The sequence below is a fragment of the Schistocerca nitens genome, chromosome 7, assembly GCF_023898315.1.
Source record: "Schistocerca nitens isolate TAMUIC-IGC-003100 chromosome 7, iqSchNite1.1, whole genome shotgun sequence".
Taxonomy (NCBI): domain Eukaryota; kingdom Metazoa; phylum Arthropoda; class Insecta; order Orthoptera; family Acrididae; genus Schistocerca; species Schistocerca nitens.
Genome location: NC_064620.1, coordinates 150727713 through 150753079, shown reverse-complemented (window position 1 = coordinate 150753079; position 25367 = coordinate 150727713).

Genomic DNA, 25367 nt, shown 5'->3' with positions numbered 1-25367 from the left:
ACAGATCCGGAGATCTTGCTGGCCAGGGTAGTTGACTTACACCTTCTAGAGCACGTTGGGTGGCACGGGATACATGCGGACGTGCATTGTCCTGTTGGAACAGCAAGTTCCCTTGCCGGTCTAGGAATGGTAGAACGATGGGTTCGATGACCAGTGGTGTACGGCCAGTGTAGGAGATCGCTCCCCACACCATGATGCCGGGTGTTGGCCCTGTGTGCCTCGGTCGTATGCAGTCCTGATTGTGGCGCTCACCTGCACGGCGCCAAACACGCATACGACCATCATTGGCACCAAGGCAGAAGCGACTCTCATCGCTGAAGACGACACGTCTCCATTCGTCCCTCCATTCACGCCTGTCGCGACACCACTGGAGGCGGGCTGCACGATGTTGGGGCGTGAGCGGAAGACGGCCTAACGGTGTGTGGGACCGTAGCCCAGCTTCATGGAGACGGTTGCGAATGGTCCTCGCCGATACCCCAGGAGCAACAGTGTCCCTAATTTGCTGGGAAGTGGCGGTGTGGTTCCCTACGGCACTGCGTAGGATCCTACGGTCTTGGCGTGCATCCGTGCGTCGCTGCGGTCCGGTCCCAGGTCGACGGGCACGTGCACCTTCCGCCGACCACTGGCGACAACATCGATGTACTGTGGAGACCTCACGCCCCACATGTTGAGCAATTCGGCGGTACGTCCACCCGGCCTCCCGCATGCCCACTATACGCCCTCGCTCAAAGTCCGTCAACTGCACATACGGTTCACGTCCACGCTGTCGCGGCATGCTACCAGTGTTAAAGACTGCGATGAAGCTCCGTATGCCACGGCAAACTGGCTGACACTGACGGCGGCGGTGCACAAATGCTGCGCAGCTAGCGCCATTCGACGGCCAACACCGCGGTTCCTGGTGTGTCCGCTGTGCCGTGCGTGTGATCATTGCTTGTACAGCCCTCTCGCAGTGTCCGGAGCAAGTATGGTGGGTCTGACACACCGGTGTCAATGTGTTCTTTTTTCCATTTCCAGGAGTGTACTTTATAGAAATAGTATTTGGCCTGTTTCTAGCAACGTTTTATGGTGCTTGTATGAGAGGAAGTGGCAATAATTTATGCCACATGGAGCTTAGTTCCTGAGTACATGTCTGGAGATCCCTTTGGTCTTGTTTCGGGTGGATGAATTCACCTGTCTGACTGCCTTAGTAGCAGTCGAATGCGTGCACTTCCTTGGGCTTGTACTGTTGGAAGTGATGGTGCCGAGTTTTACTTTCGAGATGCCGTTTCCTGAATGAGGTAATGTCTGCGTACAACAGGGGACCTCACAGCACTCAGGGCGACGCTAGCTACGCCTTGTTGCATCAGTAACCTCCCCACTATCCACGTGTTGCCTCCCTCTGAATGCATCCTTCATTGGACCAAACAGCGGCGACCTGGCTGCAATGATGTGCTGTGTTGTGAGCGGCGTAAGACAGATGTATTCGGTGAATAACTTTGTACACAGTCGTTTTAATTTTGACATACGGATGCATCACTCTTCTAGTCTGTTACGCATATGCCAATTCGCGAGAAAATGTACTTTTACTACTATTTTAAGGAATATACAATAATACGTCTGTCGAGATCTGAAGATCGTAACTCTGATTACCGAGACCGATTATCGCGAATAAAAAGTGTTATTAGCGAACTTGGCAAAGAAGTTGAGCTTCTCTAATGTATTAACATAGATCGCCCCTCGTGGCTCACAATGAGTAAACTAAAACAAATTCACTAAGAAAAAAGAAAGTGTCGCATTACTAATTGAAGGCTCCTAGTACAACCATCTCTTGAAGTTACTTCTATTATTGAAGAAATAAATGTTATGGATCTTATAATTAAATGTTCGTCGAGATATTTGAGTGTCATCTTTATCCACGATGATGGTGGAAGCTGAAGAAATGACTTAAAATCTGTGCCACCTCCATGACTTGAACCTGAGTCTCTACATCCACTTTTATACTCCGCAAGCCACCCAACGGTGTGTAGCGGAGGGCACTTTACGTGCGACTGTCATTATCTCCCTTTCCTGTTCCAGTCGCGTATGGTTCACGGGAAGAACGACTGCCGGAAAGCCTCCGTGCGAGCTCGAATCTCTCTAATTTTATATTCGTGATCTCCTCGGGAGGTATAAGTAGGGGGAAGCATCATATTTGATACTTCATCCAGAAACGCATTCTCTCGAAACCTGGACAGCAAACTACACCGCGTTGCAGAGCGCCTCTCTTGCAGAGTCTGCCACTTGAGTTTGCTAAACATCTCCGTAACGCTATCACGCTTACCAAATAACCCTGTGACGATACGCGCCGCTCTTCTTTGGATCTTCTCTATCTCCTCCGTCAACCCGACCTGGTACGGATCTAACACTGATGAGCAAGACTCAAGTATAGGTCGAACGAGTGTTTTGTAAGCCACCTCCTTTGTTGATGGACTACATTTTCTAAGGACTCTTCCAATGAATCTCAACCAGGCACTCGCCTTACCAACAATTAATTTTATATGATCATTCCATTTCAGATCGTTCCGTACGCATACTCCCAGATATTTTACAGAAGTAACTGCTACCAGTGTTTGTTCCGCTATCATATAATCATAAAATAAAGGATCCTTCTTTCTATGTATTCGCAATACATTACATTTGACTATGTTAAGGGTCAGTTGCCACTCCCTGCACCAAGTGCCTATTCGCTGCAGATCTTCCTGCATTTCGCTGCAATTTTCTAATGCTGCAACTTCTCTGTATACTACAGCATCATCCGCGAAAAGCCGCATGGAACTTCCGACTCTATCTACTAGTTCATTTATATATATTGTGAAAAGAAATGGTCCCATAACACTCCCCTGTGGCACGCCAGAGGTTACTTTAACTACTAGGCAGGAATACTAGCCATTACATCACCACAGCACTGCAAGTAACATTCCTCCACGGACTACCCATTCTAATGCCCTCCCCTACAGCTGAGGTACATGATTTCCCCATTACGTCCAAGACTGGGGTACTATTCCAATTCTGGATAGCGTTGGCAGTAGTAATGACTAAGAAGCGGGAAATAAGTTGAAGATATGAACTGTGTTGTAAGGGGGATTGGACGAGTAGTCCGTGCGGTGGTATAATGGCTAGCATTCCTGCCTACTAGGCAGTGAGACCTGGTTTCAAGTGCTGGTCATGTCAACAAATTTGAATTCATTTCTTCAGCTTCCATCATTATCGTAAATGTTATGCCGTTAGTATTTCACATTGACATACCGGCAGCATCTCAGGGTTTGATGTCAGCGTACAACTGAAGTTGTAACATAGGAGACGAAGACCAGTCAGGGGCAGCTCGAGTGGTACCTGATCATCGCGACTGCGCCGCTAGTAGCACTACATTAAAAACTAATATCCCAGTATTTACCGTAGGCCGTGTAGAATTGCTCGCAGTCGAATAGCAATTACAATTAGTCGCGAGCGCAGCACGAGAGGCCTCCCGGAGCGCAAGTGCCGCGTACCGCGGCTCACGCGCGCGGCTGCTCGTTAATCGGCGAACCACCAGCTCTGCCAGCCACCTATTAGCAGCCGCTCTCCTCCCCCTCCCCCTCCCCCCACTTTATTAATAGGAGTGCGCGCACCTCCCCCGCCCCTCCCCACCCATTGATGTAATTCCTGATTGGTTTAGCGGCTCGCTCAATCACGCTCGTCGTGTCCTTGCCGCTCCCATGCTGACGCCTAGCTGTCGGCCCAGCTTCCTCTACCGCGTCGCCGAAGCCTTTTTAAGACATCACGGCGCTTCACTTCGTCTAAAAGGTGTCTCACCGCCGAGAAACGTTTTCGACAGTAATTACATCTCGTTGCTCCCACAGAGCTGGAAATTGGGGACGTCAGTCACGTCACATAGTTTTTAATGCAGGACAAAGATTAATCTCTTACAGCTTTCATTCTAATCAACTGTGTTCATTACTTTACGGGCAAACGATTTTGAAGAAATTTCGGTTACATATTCAGGCACATCGATAACAGTGCTGAAGAGCCCGAAGAGGAACCTGCATTGGCTTTGAAATCGACTGTAAATAAGTTACAACAATAAACACAGCTGACGGAATAGAAATAATATGATAACAGCCTCTATTCTCCACAACAGCGTGGACTTCCTTCTCGTTTGCTGCTATGGCTCTCAGTCGACAGCTTTCACCTCCACCCCCCTTAAAAAAACTCACAATTAATGCTGGGTGGGATTGTTTGTAACCGGGAGACGAAGAACTCTTCAGAAAATCTGCACTTTTTATTGGCTATCACCTAATAACTTTCACTTTTGCGTGACATAAAATTAAATATAGGGAACATAAAACCAGTAAAGTCAAGAGACAGTACACATTTCTTCGATCCTCAGATCCCAGCATTTGTTTTCTCTACTCTCCCTACATCTTTCCACGGTGTGCTTTCCTTTCTGTGAAATAATCTGTTACCTCAAAAAGTTCGTCGAACGTTTTGCTACATGAAAAATCAAAATGTCATCGTCTAATACTGAAAAAGCTGTTAATGTGAATAGTACCCAAGACTGGGGTGGTTCCTCGATTTGATTACGTCTATTTTGTCACTGTCTGCTAGATAAAACGAAACAGGCCTTTCAAATATTGCAGCAGTTGTAATACACAACAAATAAGCGAGACCTATTCGGCACAAATGGTCATTCTTATCTACCTCATTTAAAAAGACAACGCGACAAAATATAATTCACGGAGTACCAATATCAAATTCCTGTTAGGCCTACTACAAGCAAAAAGTTTTATGTTGGGACATAGTTTCAGCTGGTTCAGATGGCTCTGAGCACTATGCGACTTACCTTCTGGGGTCATCAGTCACCTAGAACTTAGAACTAATTAAACCTAACTAACCTAAGGACATCACACACATCCATGCCCGAGGCAGGATTCGAACCTGCGACCGTAGCGGTCGCTCGGCTCCAGACTGTAGCGCCTAGAACCGTACGGCCATTCCGGCTGGCGACATAGTTTCACATATCATTCATATGCCCCAGTTTCTCAAGCATGAGATCTACACGTAGTAGTAAGAAATTTTTATAAAAATTTGGAATCGTCATATTCTTCCACATAATTTGTGAGATGTCCTCGTTTCTTCTCCTTCCTTGTTCAGAAAATCTTGTCTCTGATTCTGTAACTATTCTGACATTGTCAGAACTTATTCTCCGGTTAACTTATCTAACCCTGCCACCGGTTTAGTTACACCGCGTTTATTCTCCAGTCCCTCGGACATGGGTGCGTGCGCGTGTGCGCGTGTGCGCGTGTGCGTGTGTGTGTGTTGTCCTTAGCGTAAGTTAGTTTAAGTCGGATTAAGTAGTGTTTAAGCCTAGGGACCGATAACCTCAGCAGTTTGGTTCCATAGGAGCTCAACAAATTATTCTCTGGGTAGGCGTCATTACGTGTTCATACAATGCGTTTTCCGCGCTATTCCGAGAATAGAACTTAAGCGACTGCTAACTGGGGACTGTAAAACTGGACCTTTGTAGTGTAGCCTTCTGGTAAACATTTTCTGCCAAAATTAATATGTAATCTTTCTTACCCGTTCTTCCTGTTAATCATTTATTTTCTCTCTGACAATCTGAATCTATGGATTTCGCTAATAATTATAACAACGCTGATCATTCGCACAGCCAATCAGCTGTGTGTGTGGCTGCCTAAAGGACCAAACTGCTGAGGTCATCGGTCCCTAGACTTACACACTACTTAATCTAACTTAAAGTAACTTACGCTAAGGACAACACACACACCAATGCCCGAAGGAGAACTCGAACCTCCGGAGGAAGGGGCCGCGCAGTCCGAGACATGGCGCCTTCAACCGCGCTGCCCCAATCAACCACGTAAACAAACAGCGATTGGCATTCATCTGTTCTGGTTTATTCAGCTCAGCTGGTATAGCCCCGTCTCCTTGTGTGTACGGGAATGTTTTGTACTTCTAGATCAACGGGGATTCCCCTGACAGAGACATCACATACACTATGCACACACTCAAAAATGAACTTATGATTTGTTCAGAAGTTAACTTAGAATGTGTTCAAAAATTTTCGAAAACAAACTGAGATGCTTTTCAAAATCATGTGAGTAATCGATATGCCAACGTGCGCAGAATGCTAGACGCTTTGTCAAACAAGGTTTTTTTCTCTTCAAGAATATGAATTTGGCACCCCTTGAAATTGCCGTCCGGGGCAGATTCCCCTGTTTTCCCCTCACCCCCCCCCCCCTTCCTCTCCATAGATCCGGGCCTGGTGTTACCTAGTACACTAATTCACGCAGTACTCTCACAACGTAGTCTAGTGGTTCAAAACGATTCACATGTGGCAAAAATTTTACGTATGAGTTCAGCATATCACTGTCCTTACATACATTTAAGAAACTCGAAACAATTAAGATACAGCACAAAAATAATCAGTAATGCCGTCAACACTGCTCTGCTAACCAGTCGTTCTTCAACGGAGTCAACAATCACTATGGTCCTCTAATAAGTACACGCTCGGGATTAACTGGTAATTACTGTCACAGAAGTCATGCATTAAACGAAGAAAACGAACTGTACGCAGTATATGCGAATATTTCAGAATGTCAGTTTTCGGAATACGGAACACTGCTCACGACAAGAGATACAGGTGTCCCCCTCTCAGCCGCAGACTGTCTCACCTCAGATGTGACAGGTCTGTTGCCTATGAACTTAATACTAAAATGTAGACTTTCACGGCCGGAAATATCATGTTGTTGTGGTCTTCAGTCCTGAGACTGGTTTGATGCAGCTCTCCATGCTACTCTATCCTGTGCAAGCTTCTTCATCTCCCAGTACCTACCGCAACCTACATCCTTCTGAATCTGCTTAGTGTATTCATCTCTTGGTCTCCCTCTACGATTTTTACCCTCCACGCTGCCCTCCAATACTAAATTGGTGATCCCTTGATGCCTCAGAACATGTCCTACCAACCGATCCCTTCTTCTGGTCAAGTTGTGCCACAAACTTCTCTTCTCCCCAATCCTATTCAGTACTTCCTGATGAGTTATGTGATCTACCCATCTAATCTTCAGCATTCTTCTGTAGCACCACATTTCGAAAGCTTCTATTCTCTTCTTGTCCAAACTATTTATCGTCCATGTTTCACCTCCATACATGGCTACACTCCATACAAACACTTTCAGAAATGACTTCCTGACACTTAAATCTATACTCGATGTTAATAAATTTCTCTTCTTCATAAACGCTTTCCTTGCCATTGCCAGTCTACATTTTATATCCTCTCTACTTCGACCATCATCAGTTACTTTGCTCCCCAAATAGCAAAACTCCTTTACTACTTTAAGTGTCTCATTTTCTAACCTAATTCCCTCAGCAATCACCCGACTTAATTCGACTACATTCCATTATCCTCGTTTTGCTTTTGTTGATGTTCATCTTATATCCTCCTTTCAAGACGCTATCCATTCCATTATAATTATCCGGGCTGTTATGCCGTGGTCGGTTGACGAATTTTGTCTCAATTCCCAACGTTTCGTCTCCGACTGCGGGAGACATCTTCAAGGGGGTCCGTAGGTCGATGGAAGGTCCAGTCGCTACTGAGTAGCGAGCCAGTGGGTGTGTTGGACCTTCCATCGACCTACGGACCCCCTTGAAGATGTCTCCCGCAGTCGGAGACGAAACGTTGGGAATTGAGACAAAATTCATCAACCGACCACGGCATAACAGCCCGGATAATTATAATGGATATGAACTTAATGTTTTACACTCCTCGTTGTTGACGCCAACTATATTAAATATTTTGTCACCCTCAAAATATGAGGGTTGAACTTCAATAGTGGCAAGTATTTATTTACAGCTCGTACAAAATAGATACGTGTTTCAAAGTTTTCCTGTCCTTAATAGTAGTCACCAAGATTGTGTATAACCCGTTGCCAGCGATGTGGAAGTCGTAGGATGCTCTTAGTAGTGCCAGCTGTGTTAACATTTCGAGCGGCGCGGTCTATTGTCCGACGAATTTGTAGCAGTTCTGAAGCGAATGCCGTGACTGTTTCTTTCAGTTTAGAAATAGAGTTGAACTCACGAGGGCTTAAGTCAGGGGAGTGCAGTAGGTGGTATAGCACTTAGCAGCTCTGTTAGTCAAACAAATCAGTAACAGCTTGCACTGTACGTGCTTGAGCATTGTCCTGCAAAATGATTGTCAGGTCCTGCAGAAAGTGTCATCACTTCTGTCTCTTTGCTGTTCATTTTTGGAACACACCCTACGTCCAGCTTAGAGACAGAAGTGATGACACTTTCTGCAGGACCTCAAGATCATTTTGCAGGACAATGCTCAAGCACGTACAGTGCAAGCTGTTACTGATTTGTTTGACTAACAGAGCTGCTAAGTGCTATACCACCTACTGCACTCCCCTGACTTAAGCCATCGTGAGATCAACTCGATTTATAAACTGAAAGAAACACTCGCGGCATTCGCTTCAGAAATGCTGCAAATACGTTGGGCAACAGGCCGCGCCGCTCGAGCTGTCAACACAACTGGCACTGCTAAGAGTATCCTACGACATCCACATCGCTGGCAATGGGTTATACACAATGCTGGTGACTACTGAAAGTCAGTAAAACCTTGAAACACGTATCTATTTTGTACGAGCTGTAAATAAATAGTTGCCACTATTAAAGTTCAAAAATGGCTCTGAGCACTATGGGACTCAACTGCTGAGGTCATTAGTCCCCTAGAACTTAGAACTAGTTAAACCTAACTAACCTAAGGACATCACAAACATCCATGCCCGAGGCAGGATTCGAACCTGCGACCGTAGCGATCTTGCGGTTCCAGACTGCAGCGCCTTTAACCGCACGGCCACTTCGGCCGGCCACTATTAAAGTCCCAACCCTCTTATTTAACTTTCTAATTAGTTAGTTAATTAACAAATGCTGCACGTCAAATGGAACATAAAAAATATACAACAAAATAATAATGTCGAGGTGCAGAATGTAACAGTAATTTTGGCATAATATGTAATTGGAGCTAGCAATGGTCTAAAGCTTTAATGTTAATTAATTCGGAAGATAATTAGTTTCGTCAGTTTTAGATTAACTTACGGAAAAATTGGGGATACGTACTTTCAAATGACAGGCGTAAATATGCCGAAATATGTTTCCTACGGCTCACTAAATATGAATCATCGTAGTGGTTCAAATGGTTCAAATGGTTCTGAGCACTATGGGACTTAACAGCTGTGGTCATCAGTCCGCTAGAACTTAGAACTACTTAAACCTAACTAACCCAAGGACATCACACACATCTATGCCCGAGGCAGGATTCGAACCTGCGGCCGTAGCAGTCGCGCGGTTCCGGGCTGCGCGCCTAGAACCGCGAGACTACCGCGGCTGGCTCATCGTAGTGTATTCACCTTTTCAGTTAACAATATTTCATAATTAAGAAAGCTTCTGAGTTAACTAATTAGATCAGTGCACCTACATTAAGTACATTGAAGAGCCAAAGAAACTGGTACACCTGCCTAATATCGTGTAGGGCTCCCGCGAGCACGCAAAAGTGACGCAACACGACTTTGCATGGACTCGACTATTGTCTGAAGCAGTGCTGGACTTACAAGGGAACCTCCCCATCGCACCCCCCTCAGATTTAGTTATAAGTTGGCACAGTGGATAGACCTTGAAAAACGGAACACAGATCAATCGAGAAAACAGGAATAAGTTGTGTGGAACTATGAAAAAAATAAGCAAAATATACAAACTGTGTAGTCCATGCGCAAGATAGCCAACATTAAGGACAGTGTCAGCCAAGGAGCGCCGTGGTCCCGTGGTTAGCGTGAGCGGCTGCGGAACGAGAGGTTCTTGGCTCAAGTCTTCCCTCGAGTGAAAAGTTTAATTTTTTATTTTCAGACAATTATTATCTGTCCGTCCGTTATGTTTTCATCACTTTTTTTGGGAGTGATTGTCACGTCCACAAGAAAACCTAAATCGGGCAAGGTAGAAGAATCTTTTTACCCATTCGCCTAGCGTACAAGTTAGGTGGGTCAACAACATATTCCTGTCATGTGACGCACATGCCGTCACCAGTGTCGTATAGAATATATCAGACGTGTTTTCCTGTGGAGGAATCGGTTGACCTATGACCTTGCGATCAAATGTTTTCAGTTCCCATTGGAGAGGCACGTCCTTTCGTCTACTAATCGCACGGTTTTGCGGTGCGGTCGCAAAACACAGACACTAAACTTATTACAGTGAATAGAGACGTCAATGAACGAACGGACAGATCATAACTTTGCGAAGATAAAAAAAGTAAACTTTTCACTCGAGGGAGGACTTGAACCAAGGACCTCTCGTTCCGCAGCCGCTCACGCTAACCACGGTACCACGGCGCTCCTTAGCTCACACTGTCCTTGATGTTGCCTGTCTTGCGCATGGACTACTCAGTTTGTATATTTTGCTTATTTTTTTCATAGTTCCACACAACTTCTTCCTGTTTTCTCGATTGATCTGTGCTCCGTTTTTCAAGGCCTATCCACTATGCCAACTTATAACTAAATCTGAGGGGGGTGCGATGGGGAGGTTCCCTTGTTAGAACTACCTAAACCGAGCTAACCTAAGGACATCACACACATCCATGTTCGAGGCAGGGTTCGAAACTGCGACTGTAGCAGCAGCGCGGCTCCGGACTGAAGCGTCTAGAACCACTCGGCCACAACGGCCGGCTCCTATCCCACCTCTTGGGAATATGTTGTTGAGGTGTCGGCGAACTGTAAAGCCGAAGTGAGGTGTTGCTCCGTCATACAGGAACCACATAAAATGTCGTAATGCCAAAGGCACTTCTCAAGCAGCCCAGGTAGAGTACTCCACAGGGAGTCTAGGTACGTTTCTCTGGTTTCTCTGTCAAGGTGTTGTGGAACAATAACCGGTCTAATTATGTGGTTACCAAGAATCACTGCCCACACATTGATGTTCAGCCGATGGTGCTGGGTCACCTCAATCATTCTCTGAGGATTGTCTGTAACCCACGGATGACGATTATGCCGATTCGAGTTGCTAGTTCTGGTAAAGACTGTTTCATTAGTAACGAGGACCCATGACAGAAATCCCATAATTGTGATGGTCTGGTGCAAAAACCATCTACAAAGTCCTTCCGTAGAGGGAAATCCGCTGCTGATAATCCTTGCACTCGGTGCAGGTGACATGAGGGATACACATATTCACGCTGTGGCTTACACCGTATTGGCAGGACACTTGTCTGGAGCTTGTACTACGGTTCGTGTACAATATCCTGTAGAACCTGGTCCTCCAGATCTAGTGTACACACAGTCCGCCACCTCATTGCATGTTCTTTTGTCTGATAGGACCCATGATCACACAAACGCCAAAAAGTGTTTGAAATGTTGTGTGATGTGGTTAGTGTCTGTGAGAGTACTTGTTTTCGCATAGCCTTGCTGCCCCTCCACCGTTTCGGTCTGCTTCGTCGTACACAAACACCATCTCGGTTTCTTCCGGACATGAATACCGGTCCAGTCTGCTGGTTACAGACGCTGCGTCAATCTCACAGCTTGTAACACACAAGGAACACACGGCACGTGGCCAGAGGAATGATTATTCTTCAACGCCATCTACGTGCCAACGATGCATTTCCGTCCACATGCTCAAAGTGTTGTGGCGTAGTAAGACAACCACGCCACTTGGAAGTAGCCGAAAGGCACGCGTTAACTCACGCAGGCTAGTAGATAGGTCTGAAACAGGATACGTAATGAATGCTATAAAGAAAAGTACGTAGCTCCTGGAATACTTAACTTTAATCCATCCTTGTGGTACATCGCCCTTGATGAGACATGCTTCATACGATAACTATCAATTGCAATGTAATGCTAATGGCGCCTTGCTAGGTCGTAGCCATTGACTTAGCTGAAGGCTATTCTAACTCTCGGCTCTGCAAATGAGCGAAGCTTCGTCAGTGTGCATCGCTAGCTACGTCGTCCGTACAACTGGGGCGAGTGCTAGTAAGTCTCTCTAGAGCTGCCGTGTGGTGGCGCTCGGTCTGCGATCACTGTCAGTGGCGACACGCGGGTCCGACATGTACTAATGGACCGCGGCCGATTTAAAGCTACCACCTAGCAAGTGTGGTGTCTGGCGGTGACACCACACATAGACCTTTTTTCCTCCATTTCCAGCCAGGGATCCGTCCCTGCAGTTTGTCGGTTTTATTAATGTTCACCCTGTAGAAGAAAGAACGACCAGGTATACTGAAATTAACTTCGTGGTAACCAGAATGTGTGGGCCTACGTAATGGTGCGAAAAAACACCTCCAAACCAACACGCATCACATGTGACCCTAACTACACCCTCCAGACACTGCAGTTTAAACGCCTCATTGAGACTTTGATGCACTCGACGCTTTGCATCATTTAAAAAGAGGCAGAATCGCGATTCGTCACACCACACAACTACCGCTTACTTATCATGTCATTCGACTCTTATAAGAGCAGCAGTCTGGTTTCTGCTGGACCCAGGATCATAGATTACGAAGGCTGCACTGAGAGCTATGCAGTAACGTGAGCTTTTGGAGCCTGCAGAAAAGGCGCATGGGCAGTTTTCGGGATCGCCTCACGGAATGAAGACGTATGAATTGGGGCGCTGCCGCCATTTGTGCGAATACTGGCGCCAAGTACTTATTTTCTAGATAATTGTGTTGCGAAGGAGGACAGCGATCACATTATTTTCGACTGTCCTCTGCGATACCACGAGACGGCCAATTTCCTACAGTGTTCAGTGCTTCGTTGGGAACACTACAATGAAGATGCTACTCACAACGCAAGATGTATCATAGTATAAACATATACGTAGGTTTGAACTTTAATAAAGGCAACGTATTTATTTACAACTTACACCAAATAGATACATGTTTCGAAGTTTTACTGTGCTTCAGATTAGTCGCCGGCATTGTGTATAGCATGTTGCCAGTGGTGTGAAAGTCATAGGATACCCTCCGTAGCTCCGGTTGTGTTGATAGGACGAGAAGAGCGGTCTCTGTAGCAATTCTGAAGCGAATGCTAAGAAAGGTTCCCTTCAGTTTAGGAATCACATTGAAGTCACAAGTACTCAAATCCGGGGAGTGTGGTGTGTGGTAGTGCCCTTCTCAGCTCCATCGACCGAACAAATCAGTCGCGAGTTGCGTCACAGACACTCGATCATTGTTCTACAATGTGATGGACGGGTCGCCGCTTGTTTCAGTAAGTTAGTCAAAGACTGTGTTCCAAAAGTTAACTGCTTGGAGAAAGACGCGGCCACACTTTCTACAGAACCCTCTCGTCATTACAGGACAATGTTCGGGTCAGTTGTGGCTGATTTGTTCGATCGGTGAAGCTGGGAAATGTTCTACCGCGCGCCACACTCCCCGGATTTAAGCCCTCGTAACTTTAACGTGATTCCCAAATGGAAGGAAGCATTTCATGGTATTCACTTCAGAGCTGTTACAGAGATTCGTCGGACAATAGACCGAGGGGCGGAGGGGTGAAGTGGACTGCGGTAGTCGTCGTGGGCTTGTGGACCACTGCGGCTGCGGCGGGAACGGAGCCTCTCCGTCGTTTCTAGGCCCCCGGTTAACATAAATACAATACAATACAATACAATACAATACAATGTTCCTTTACACATTAAGTATACAGAGTATGTAATGTAGCTGGTTCATGGTTAGTGCTTTGAGAATTGTAAATCACAGTAAAAGGCGGAGGGTAGTCACCCCATATCGGCAGGTAACACCCACAATTGAAAAGGCGGCAGAGCGCGAAGCCATTGCGCCAATACTAGAACGAAGACTCTTCTGTGGCCAGTCAGTGACGTAGAAGCAACTGGAGTGAAGAGCGAGGGAAAAATTACAGCTAAATTACGATGAATGAGGCTCGAATGGAGTTTTTCATTTGTTCATGGCAACCTGGTGTTGGGCAGGAATAAAAGACAGCCAACCAGTTGCAATAAATGGTGGTTTTCGAATGACCTTGACCACGGTTTTGACGGATTTAAATCTGTCTTCTTCAGAAGGAGAAACCTGCATGAATGCAATAACTTATAATAAAAACGGCATGGACCAATATTACGTGTCTAGCTTCTCTCCACAACACGTACAAGAATATCACAAAAAAACATGGTATATATCAATGTAGTGCAAGTAGTACTTACAGACTTCACATTAGCAATTCATTCAGTAAAAACTGTCTCCACATGACAGGTATCGGCAGCGGTCTGCATGTCCAGATGTAGAATCAAGCGCTTGGCACATCAGTAAAACCAGTCACTTAGAATAACAGACCATGTTTTAGTAGCTACAAGCCGACTGAGGGAGAGTGGAGAGCGCCGATACCTCGAAAACAAGTCCGAGACGCATGCACCAACAAAATTGTACCCTAGGTGGTCTAAACAGACAATAAACGTAATATCATTGAAATTACTAACAGAAATACATCAGGCAAATTAACGAGTATAGAATAAGATGTAGAAAAAGACAAACACATAAAGTATACTGGCATGAACCAAGATCCCTATAGGATAATACGGAAATAGTGATATCTGTGCATTAGTATGTTACTACAAGCATAAGGACAGCAATGAAACTAATATTACCTACAGCGCTCCATCGTACTGCCAGTGGATAAGCACGCAATTAAACATAATGACAATAAAGAGCAAAAATTCGTAGGAATAGTGTCAGACGTAACAAAAGTGGGTGGTATCAATATCCTAGTACAACATAAACTGACAACCTAAACTGTTGCACAAAAATTGTATAATAGAATTTTGAGGAAATGGACGACTCGCAAAGGCTACCGGCAGTCGTATGAAGATTTTTTGCGAACAGTATGTGTTTGAAACCATCGAAAACTTGTCTACAGGGAAGCTGGAGCTGATCATTTAGTAAATTCCCATATTTGCCCTCAACATGTTTAAAGATCTGTAACTCTTCCCAAAGATCCATCCTGCGCCCTTTAATTTCTCTGTGAAGAATAACTGTGTCTTACAATTTTTTCGGAGTGTTGTTAATGAATAAATATAATGCTAATGTCTCTTTCTCTTCAGATAAGTTTGTTGAGAAGACTTCTGCATTCTGTGGGAAATACTGCTGACCCTTTTTCCAATTCATAAATTTATAAATTAAGCTGAAATAACTAACCATGCCATTAAATTGGTCAGACAGGTAGAGCTATGAGGACAAGATACAAAGAGCATCTGTTAGGAAAGAAAGGACCTAACATACGATATATAAGTCTACGTTTGATAAACATCTACTGATTGCTGACCACACAGTTATTCTTCACAGAGAAATCAAAGGGCGCAGGACGGATCTTTGGGAAGAATTAGAGATCTTTAATCATGTTGAGGGCAAAGATGGGAATTTACTAGGTGACCAGCTGCAGCTTGCCTGTAGATAAGTTTTCGATGGTTTCAAACCCATACTATTCGCAAAAAAAACTTCATATCGACTGCCGGTAGCCTTCGCGAGTGGTTCATTTCCTCAAAATTCTATTGTACAATTTTTGTACATACAGTTTCAGTTGTCAGTTCATATTGTACTACCAACTTTTGTTACGTCTGACACTATTCAGAGACCTACGAATTTTTGCTCTTTATTGTCATTATGTTTAATTGCTTGCATATGCACTGGCAGTTTTACTTCCCGTACGATGGAGTACTGTAGGTGATATTTTCATTGCTGTCCTTATACTTGCAATAACGTACTGATGCACAGATATCACAATTACCCCATGACAATTTACTGAGGCTCCTATAAGTATCTTGGTTTATGCCAATATAGTTTATGTGTTTGTCTTTTTCTACATCTTATTCTACACTCGTTAATTTGCGTGGTGTATTTCTGTTAGAAATTTCAATGTGCTTACGCTTGTTGGCGGTTTAGACGGTTTAGAGTACATGTTTATCGACGCATGCGCCTCAGGACTTGTTTTCCTGGTATAGGTGCTCTCACCCTCCCTTAGACGGCATGTAGCTACTAAAACATGGTCTGTTATTCTAACTGATTGGTTTTGCTAATGGGACAAGCTCTTGATTCTAAGGGCCTTAGTTTTTACAATGACGTACAGACCGTTACTAAACATGTCATTTACTGAATGGATTGCTAATGTGAAGTATGTAAGTACTACTTGCCCAATGGTGATGCGTACCATGTTGCATGTTGTTTGTGATATTCTTAAGGCGGGTCCACACTGAGCGCGCCGCGCTGCGCAAAACGGCCTTGCGCGGCTCTGCGCACTCAGTGTGGACTGCGAACCGCGCTGCGCCGCGTCGTGCCGCGCCGCGCAGTTTTCCGGCTGTTGTCGCTACATCAAAGGAAGTGGCGCGTTTGCGCGCTCTGAGTTTAGACGGGGCTTCGGCTGGCTCCATCTTCAGACCACGCACGCGCTCCAACTGGAACACAGTGCGCGCCTCGGAGCGGCGCGGCGGGGCGCGGACGGCGCACTCCCCTCTGTTAACAGCTGTGCGCGGGGTGCAGCAGCGCGGCGCAGCACGGCGCGGCGCGATCAGTGTGGACCCGCCTTTGCATTTGATGTAGAGAGCAGCTCCTGCTAGGCATGTAACACAGGTACGTGAAGTTTTTATTATAAGTTATTGCATTGCATGCATGTTTGTCCTTCTGAAGGATACAGGTTTACATCCATCGGAACTGTGGTCAACGTCATTTGAAAAGTTCCATTTATTGCAACTGGTCGGCTGTCTTTTATTCCTGCTGTTCTGGAAACGTTGCTGTAGCGCAGCCATGGTCAAAATATTGAACGTGGTGATTTATAATTCGGCTGCCAAGAAGAGGTTTCGAAGAGTATGTCGTATGAAAAGCCACTGTTGCTTAATTCTGGTCAACGCCCCCTCCAGGTACTGTAAATCATTGTAATCGTAATATTACACTTGAATCAGTTTTTTGTAAAGTGTTCACAGCAAACGTGTCTACTAAAATAACATGAGTGAGGTTTATATCTTTGGCCTGTATTACCTCCCCTGTCTTAGGATCCGATTCCTAATCCCAATTGTAAACGCTCCAGAAAGTAAATTCATTTAATAGCAAACCATTGCTTAGCTTTCCTAAAAGAAGTAGTACTTTGTATGATCGCATGGCATTGCTGGCCGGGAGGCCCCATCCGGGGAAGTTCGGCGGCCCAAAGCGAGTCTTACTTCAGACGACGCCACATTGGGCGACTCGTGTGCCCGTGATGAGGATGAAATGATGATGAGGACAACACAACATCCAGTCCACGAGCGGAGAAAATCTCCAAACCGGCAGGGAATCGAACCCGGGCACGCTGCATGGGAGGCAAGCATGTTACCATGCGGCTAAGCTGGCGGACTAGTATGTGTATATTTTATTAGCTATGCATATTTGTACCTGAATTGTGTTTTACGAAGAGGGTTTTAGGCCGTATTAGTTTAAAGACCTTCCTCATGTTCTAAGCATAATGCAGGTTTATAATGAAAAAAATTGTGTATATAATGAAACTTCCTGACAGATTAAAACTGTATGCCGGGCCAGGAGTCGAACCTGAGACCTTTGTATTTGGCGGGCAAGTGCTCTGTCGGCTGAACCACCCAAGTACGATGCATCACTCGTCCTCGCAGCCTTACTTCAGCTACCGCCCATCTTCCATCCTGCAAACTTCTCTGCCCGCATCTCGTGGTCGTGCGGTAGCGTTCTCGCTTCCCACGCCCGGGTTCCCGGGTTCGATTCCCGGCGGGGTCAGGGATTTTCTCTGCCTCGTGATGGCTGGGTGTTGTGTGATGTCCTTAGGTTAGTTAGGTTTAAGTAGTTCTAAGTTCTAGGGGACTGATGACCATAGCTGTTAAGTCCCATAGTGCTCAGAGCCATTTGAACCATTTTGCAAACTTCTCACGAGTTCTTCTGGGTAATTTGCAGAACTAACACTCCTAGAAGAAAGGATACTGTCGAGACCTGTCGTACCCATAGCCTGGCGCACTGATTCCAGGTTGAAGTTTCACTTTGCAGCGGAGTGTGCACTCATATGAAAGTAGAGTACTTGGCTGCGAAAGTCAAACCTTCCAGGTTCGACTATCCGTCCATCAAACATTTTTAATCTGCCAGGAAGTTTCATACACTATGTGATCAAACGTATACGGACTCGTCCTGTGCCTGAAAGAGAGGAAATGAAATTTTAGGTAAGAAACAAAGAGAAGCCGGCGCGCTGGGCGTTTACTTACCAGCAGCGTGGCGCGCTCCTCGTCGCGCGGGCAGACGGGCGACGGCGAGTTGCGGGGGTTCTTGTAGACGCGGCCGTCGTCGTCCGCCTCCTCGCTGGACGCCGACGAGTCCGCCAGGTCCTCTGGGCGCGCGCGCCTCGGGTGCCGGCTCTCTGCAACAGGGCAGGCAGGCGGCGCGCTCAGCTACACGTGTCCGGCCGGCACATTCCCACAGAGGGGCGAGCGAGCTGCTCCTGGGAGACCCGTCCAAAACGGAGGGCGGGGATGTTGACTACTACGTTCACATCTTACACTGTTTACGGTTAATTAATTAATGAGCGTATGGCATTGGTGGCCGGGAGACCTCTCGCGGGGCGGTTTGGCCGCCGCTCCACAAGTTCTTTAACGCCACTACGGTGACTTGCGAGTGAATGAGGATGAAAAGATGATGAAACACATACAACACCCAGTAATCTCGAGGCAAAGAAAATCCCTGACCCCACCGGAAATCGAACCCGGCACCCCGTGCGCGGGAAGCGAGAACGCTACCGCAAGACCACGAGCCGCGGACACTGTTTACGGTAATGAATTAAGGATGAGCCCGCTTTTTTGCAGATGGACAAATTATTATTTTGTTTTATCACCCAAACATGTTTCACCACAGCTGTGGCACCCTCAGTGATATTTTTCATCTACATCTACATATACATATACATCTACATTTAAGTGCCTGGCAGAGGGTTCATCCAACCACCTTCACAATTCTCTATTATTCCAATCTCGTATAACGCGCGGAAAGAATGAATACCTACATCTTTAAGTACGAGTTCTGATTTCCCTTATTTTATATTGGTGATCGTTCCTCCCTATGTAAGTTGGTGTCAACAAAATATTTTCGCATTCGGAGGAGAAATTTGGTGATTGGTATTTCCTGACAAGATTCCATCGCAACGAAAAACACCTTTCTTTTAATGATGTCCAGCCCAAATCCTGTGTCATTTATGTGACACTCTCTCCCATATTTCTCGATAATACAAAACGTGCTGTCTTTCTTTGAACTTTTTCGATGTACCAGTCCTACCTGGTAAGGATCCCACACCGCGCAGTAGTATTCTAAAAGAGGAAGGACAAGCGTAGTGTAGGAAGTCTACTTAGTAGGTCTGTTACATTTTCTAAGTGTCCTGCCAATAAAACGCAGTCTTTGGTTAGCCTTCCCCACAACATTTTCTATGTGTTCTACATCTACATCTACATGACTACTCTGCAATTCACATTTAAGTGCTTGTCAGAGGGTTCGTCGAACCACAATCATATTATCTCTCTACCATTCCACTCCCGAACAGCGCGTAGGAAAAACGAACACCTAAACCTTTCTGTTCGAGCTCTGATTTCTCTTATTTTATTTTGATGAACATTCCTACCTATGTAGGTTGGGCTCAACAAAATATTTTCGCATTCGGAAGAGAAAGTTGGTGACTGAAATTTCGTAAATAGATCTCGCCAATGAAACGCAACCTTTGGCTCGCCTTCCCCACAATATTATCTATGTGGTCTTTCCAACTGAAGTTGTTCGTAATTTTAACACCCAGGTACTTAGTTGAATTGACAGCCTTGAGAATTGTACTATTTATCGAGTAATCGAATTCCAACGGATTTCTTTTGGAACTCGTGTGGATCACCTCACACTTTTCGTTATTTAGCGTCAACTGCCACCTGCCACACCATACAGCAATCTTTTCTAAATCGCTTTGCAACAGATACTGGTCTTCAGATGACCTTACTAAACGGTAAATTACAGCATCATCTGCGAACAACCTAAGGGAACTGCTCAGATTGTCACCCAGGTCATTTATATAGATCAGGAACAGCAGAGGTCCCAGGACGCTTCCCTGGGGAACACCTGATATCACTTCAGTTTTACTCGATGATTTGCCGTCTATTACCACGAACTGCGACCTTCCTGACAGGAAATCACGAATCCAGTCGCACAACTGAGACGATACCCCATAGGCCCGCAGCTTGATTAGAAGTCGCTTGTGAGGAACGGTGTCAAAAGCTTTCCGGAAATCTAGAAATACGGAATAAACTTGAGATCCCCTGTCGATAGCGGCCATTACTTCGTGCAAATAAAGAGCGAGCTGCGTTACACAAGAACGATGTCTCCTGAAACCATGCTGATTACGTATCAATAGATCGTTCCATTCGAGTTGATTCATAATGTTTGAATATAGTATATGCTCCAAAACCCTACTGCAAACCGACATCAATGATATAGGTCTGTAGTTCGATGGATTACTGCTACTACCCTTCTTAAACACTGGTGCGACCTGCGCAATTTTCCAATCTGTAGGTACAGATCTATCGGTGAGCGAGCGGTTGTATATGAGTGCTAAGTAGGGAGCTATTGTATCAGCGTAATCTGAAAGGAACCTAATCGGTATACAATCTGGACCTGAAGACTTACCCGTATCAAGCGATTTGAGTTGCTTCGCAACCCCTAAGGTATCTACTTCTAAGAAACTCATGCTAGCAGCTGTCCGTGTTTCAAATTCTGGAATATTCCATTCATCTTCCCTGGTGAAGGAATTTCGGAAAACTGCGTTCAATAACTCCGCTTTAGTGGCACAGTCGTCGGTACCGGTACCATCGGCTCTACGCAGCGAAGGTATTGACTGCGTCTTGCCGCTTGTGTATTTCCAATTTAAGTTGTTCGTAATTGTAATATCTAGGTATGGAGTTGAATTTACCGCTTTTAGATTATACTGATTTATCGTGCAACCCAAGTTTAACGAGTTCCTTTTAGCACTCATGTAGATGACCTCACACTTTTCGTTATTTAAGGTCAACTGCCACTTTTCGCACCATTCCGATTGTTCTTCTAAATCGTTTTGCAAATGGCTCTGAGCACTATGGGACTTAAAATCGTTTTACAGTTGTTTTGATCTTCTGATGACTATTAGTCGATAAACGACTGCGTCATCTGCAAACAACTTAACACGGCTGCTGAGATTGTCTCCCAAATCGTTTATATAGATAAGGAACAGCAAAGGGCCTATAACACTACCTTGGGGAACGCCAGAAAACACTTCTGTTTTACTCGATGACTTTCCGTCAATTACTACGAATTGTGACCTCTCTGACAGGAAATTACAGATCCAATCACACAACTGAGACGATATTCCATAAGCAGGCAATTTCACTACGAGCTGTTTGTGTGGTACAGTGTCAAAAGCCTTCCGGAAATCCAGAAATACGGAATCGATCTAAAATCCCTTGTCAATAGCATTCAGCACTTCATGTCAATAAAGAGCTAGTTGTGTTTCACAAGAACGATGTTTTTTAAACCCATGTTGACTGTGTGTCAGTAGACAGTTTTCTTCGAGGTAGTTCATAATGTTCGAACACAATATATGTTCTAAAATCCTGCTGCATATCGACGTTAACGATACGGGCCTGTAATTATTTTTCTGAAACACATACATGCAAGTTATTTGTAGGTTAAGGGAAACGGAGCATCAGATTTTGTCGTCATTTAAATTGTATGTGCACTTTATCTTTTATTTTGCATTGTGTGTATCCTGTGGCTGCCAAAGAAACTCGGCCACAGGTCTAAATTAGGACACCATGTCATTTACAAACACGAGGGATGTTAGAAAACTGTCTAGATCGATTTTTTTGTCAATTATCCAATCTTTAAAATATAATTCTGGCAAAAATTCGTAGCATATGCTCCTTTTTGTCCTTATCATTGTAGTATTTCATAGTCTTTAGCTTTGACAAGTTTGCTGTATGTATCGAACGAGATTTTGTGTAACTTAGTTTAGCCTGTGAACATGGAATAAAGTTTTGTGAAGCTTAGATATACCCAAATATTTCGTGTAGTTTGTGTGTTCATTGAACCGTGTTTCGTACTTTGACGGTTCGTTTGTAAATACTGCTTCCTGTTATGTTCCTATGGCTTAGACAGGCGTTTCACTGCAATAATTTACATCTCTCATGCGATTTCGACTGTTGTTTGTTCTGCCCTTTTGTGTGTGTGTGGAAGGGGGGGGGGGAATTAGTTTAGGGCGTTGAATAGTGTTTTGTTACATAGTACTGTTCGCTCATTAATAACATTTTTGCACTGTGTGGTAGCTTTTTGGATGTAGTAATTTTCTTCTATTGCTAATTTTTCAGCCAGAGGACACACACAATCTAAAATATAAAGTAAAGTGCACATACAATTTAAATTACAACAGTATCTCATGTATCATATTCCTTAACCTTAAAATAACTTGTCTTTATGTATTCCAGGAAAATTATAATAGAAACACCACTGAGAATGCCACAACTGTGGTGAAATGTGTTCGGGTGATAAAACAAAACAATTTTTCTACATGCAAAAAAGGCACACCCATTTTTAATTCATTATCATCTTTCCGTAAGCACAGGAACTGAGCTCAAAACTGCAATATGAGACCTCAACTACTTAATTTACAACGTTCCCTGTTCCATTATTTTGCTTATCAGTTAACGCAGGTCTGCTATGAAGATACAATTCTGTACCTAGTCATCGACTGCGAACAACAGAGCTCATTTTTAGGTCGGTCTGCGAGCTGTTCACGAAGTATTTTTTAACTTCCAGCTGAGGTGATGTATCAGATCACAGGTCGTCTAATGACGAATGCGAATAAGGGTGTTGGACGGAACGTTGTGCTAAGGAATAATTGAACAGGTTGTTCCGTTTCCGACTGAACTGACATTGAAGTTAGCGCGCAAATTCGAGCGGCCCGCCAGAGATGGTGTCGCCAAACGTGTTCTCCGTTTCGTTTCCTAAAATAGAACTAGAGAGCGATACTAAAATTGGACATGGGACGGTAGTAAGGATCGAACCCGAGACACAGGCTGAGCAGTCTCGCGTGCTATCACCTACGCTATGAGAACAACTGACACAAATTGTATCTGGCGGGCCACTTTAATTTTCTCGCGCAACCGCCTAATTGGCTTACTTCGATGTTAATTAACTATGAAACGGCGAAAAGTATCGATTTTCTTCTCTTAACAATGATTTCTTAGCACAACCTACTCTGCACCAGCGTTACAAGCTTTTCAGACCGTTTCTGGCCACCGTGACTAAACCTTAACTTCCAAAATATTATTATAAGTCTAATTTGCATCACGTTGTGAACTTGTAACATTTCATGGTTTAGTTGTGTACTCTGTGTATCATAGCCTTTCAGCTACATGTGTATATTTCACGTCTCATTGTCACTCATTTCTATACAGGAGTAGCTGTATGCCAGATTTTTTATAAGAAGCTCCGCTAGATAGAATGAAATTTTCACTCTACAGCGGAGTGTGCGCTGATATGAAACTTCCTGGCACATTAAAACTGTGTGCCGGACCGAGACTCGAACTCGGGATCTTTGCCTTGGTAGAGCACTTGCCCGCGAAAGGCAAAGATCCCGAGTTCGAGTCTCGGTCCGGCACACAGTTTTAATCTGCCAGGAAGTTTCATTTCAGCTCCGCTAGATGTTAGCAAGACTTAATAATTTTTTAGAGCAACAAATAAATACACGCTAAAGATAGCACACATGAGCAGAAACGTGTGGATAAAACAAAATAAACAACTCATGTCTTATATAAGGATTAATTATCTCCGTTCTATTTTTGCTAGCACGGAAAGGAAAAAGAGCTCCACCGTCCTAAAGATGAAAGAAATAGTGAATTTTGCGATGAAGAAAAGTGTGGGATCAAAAAGACAAACTCTTCAACATATCGTGAAGGTTCGATTGGTTTAGGCTGCAATAATTATGCAGAGAGGAAGAGACTTGCACGAGATATACTACCATGGAAAGTTTCATCAAACTAGTCTTTGGACTGAAAACCACAACAAACTTCAGCGCATATGCGAGTTATCTCTCTTTCTAATAAAGCGCTAAAATTCTTGACGCTATCAATGAAACAAAAGTGAAAACAAAGTGAAAAGAATGTTGGTTTTGTCTCGTGTGTGTTGGTCCAATGCCACAGCCGGAGGCCTACAGCACCCCGTATTTCATTGCGTATTTACTCTACTGGCAGATACAAAACTAACAGGGCACATGAGTATGAAACGCACTAAACATATTTACAACGTTGCAGTGACGTTTTCACAGTAAAATGCAGCAACGTTCTTAGTGATTAAAGAAGGAAATGTTACGATAACTTGCATCCATATCCTCTAAGAAACCGGAGCCATTTCAGGGTTAGATATCGACCAGATGTCGTACTCTACATTACTACCAATACTTGTTCTTGTCGTAACTGTTGCCACTGTTACTGATCTAATCACTAACGTAGCTCTCCTTACACCAAACCGTTACTCCCTTGCTTCCGACATTGCCTTTTCATCTAAACAAGACGACGCAATCTCGCCGTATTTATAGTGGCAATGTATTCGTAGTGTTTACTTAACTTGGCCACGTAGACAACAGCCTAGATTGTGTTAGACTTTTATTGAAGCTACATTTGATGTCCATTCCAAAACTGTATTTGACATTCATAGGGACATTAAAAAACTGTAGTTAAATATTTCATCGTCAGTGGCATTTTAGTTCAGTCAGTAGTTTTCTAGATAGCTGCATAGCACTTCTGTGAACGCTTATACTTTAGTTCAGTGACAGGTCTCTGTCGTTTTCTCGCAGGAAATTTAACAGCATGTTGCATTACTTTCCATTTGTAGCAGCCATTAACTCCGCTTAAATAAAGACGAATAGTAATTCTGTGACCGCTACAACACCTGTCGATCAAATATGTCTGGTTAAAATCACGTCATCACTAAAACGTAAGCATCCATTGTCTTTCCGCTATTTCTGTATCTCGCTATTGCCGGTACTTTACTACTTACGGACATTTCACTACATTCACATTGCTCATTATAATGCTCCGATCTGAATGACTAGTTGCTTTTTTTCCTGAAATAATAAGTTATTGACAGTAAGGTCACACTACGTTATAAGACCAGGATAGAGCTAAATAATGCGTTAATACTTAGTAAGCTATGTCTGCCACAGGTATACAATTGTTTTTTAAATGATTATTTAGGCGTTATGCGTTTATACATTTGACTTAAGGCACGCAATGGTGCAAAAATGACTCTATGGGACTTAACATCTGAGGTCATCAGTCCTCTAGACTTAGAA